We start from the raw sequence: 1,947 nt of genomic DNA, 5'->3' as shown, positions 1-1,947 counted from the left end.
GCAATTCAATAGACAAAAGAAAGGCTTTTAACAAGTGGTTCTGGAACAACTGGACATACACATGCTTAAAGCAAGACCAATAAAGGAAAAATACTATAAAATCAAACTTCATCCAAATTAAAAATTATGCCTTTTAAACTTAAATTTTAAGAGAAATGATGAGAAATCCATATAAAGAAAATATTTGAAAAACACAGATTTGATAAAAGATATATCTAGAATACATAAAAATTCAAAACTGTATAATAAGAAAGTTATCACAATTTTTTTTTAGAAACTAGCAAAGCATTTGAATAGACATTGCAACAAAGAAAACATAGATACTAAATTAGTGTATAAAATATGCTCAAGAGACACATTGGTCATTAGGGTAATGTACATTAAGACAATAAAGAAACACATTATCATTATACATTTTTTTTAGAATGACTACTGATTTTTTTTATTAGCAAAGAAAACAAAAACACCTAACCATACTAAGTCCTTTGCAGAATGTGGAGCAACTAGATGCCACATATTTTTTTGGTAGGAATGTAAAATGTCACAGACACTAGGGAAACAAGTGTAACAGTTTCTTTTTAAAGTTAAACACATACTTATTATTTTTAAAAAATTATTTTTTTAGTTAAATTTGTGGACACAATGTCTTTATCTTAACTTTATGTGGTGCTAAGGATCAAACCAGTACCTCTTGCATGCCAGGCAAGTACTATACCTCTGAGCCACAACCCAGCCCCATACATTTAATAATGATAAAGCAATTCCACTCTAACATATTTACATAAGTGAAATAAAAATCTGTTAACTCTAAAACCTGAAATAAAATACTTATATGCCGCAGTCTGGCTGGACAAAATAACCAGGGGGTGACAAGCAACTTGTGAAGATTGAAACAGCGGGAGCCTCTTTATTACAGGACAGCAGAGGTATATACACCCAACTAATTACACACAACTTGACTTAATTAACATCATCTAGTCACAGCAGTCAGTCATTGAGGAATCCTCATCATCTTAATGGCTCGCTGGCTTTGCTTCACAAACCACTCCTCCTGGCAAAGTGTCAGGCGCCATCTTGACTTGGTTGTGGCCCTCAACACTTATAGTGGCTTTATATATAAAACTGGAAACAATCTAAATGGCAGCCAGCTGATAAATAGATAAATTGATACATTCATATTGTAGAATATGATCCAAAATAAAAATGAATATAACATAATTAAAATGAAAAAATATGAAACAACAAGAATAGGAACAAATGTGAAATAATTAGGTTAAATGCAGGAAATCCAAATTTACATATTGCTTGAATCTCTTTATCTGACATTCTAAAAAATGAAAAAGCAAAGGATAGAAACAGATAATGGTGGCCAGGGATGGAGTGAGAGGAGGTTTCAGTTTTGAAGGGTGCAATTAGAGAATTTGGGGAGAAGGCTGCAAGCAGTAGTCTCATTATTTACCTTGACTTATGTTCATTATATTATGCATTCCTCTACCATTTTCTGTACGGTGAGAGGACCCCATATCTGCACTGATCCACCTGATCTTCAAATTTCATTTAACGAGGGAAATATAACTGGGGAGAATCAGTTCTCAAATTTTAGCTTCTTACTCCTACTATTGCAGTAAATTATGAATGCCTTCATTGTTAATTTCTTTGTCGTTGCTCTGATCAGCTTCTCCTGACAGCTCAACACTATCTCTTTCTCTCACCTGAGATCCTGGCAAATCAGGGCAGTTAGCAGGGTAAGCAAATAAGCACAACGCCATTCTGCAAGAGCCAAGAGCAGAAGGATCTCACAGGGTACGTCGGTGGTGCAAGAGGAGTGTGGGGCATATTCCAGGGGGTGCTACCTCATTGTTTGCAAGACACTGAGGGTCCCTCTCAGACACAGCCTGTGGGCCTTGAGAAGAATAAGCAGATCTAGTGGGACACTCCATGCTGATG

Source organism: Ictidomys tridecemlineatus, chromosome 11 (assembly GCF_052094955.1).
Source record: "Ictidomys tridecemlineatus isolate mIctTri1 chromosome 11, mIctTri1.hap1, whole genome shotgun sequence".
Classification (NCBI taxonomy): Eukaryota; Metazoa; Chordata; class Mammalia; order Rodentia; family Sciuridae; genus Ictidomys; species Ictidomys tridecemlineatus.
This window is presented reverse-complemented; position numbering follows the sequence as displayed.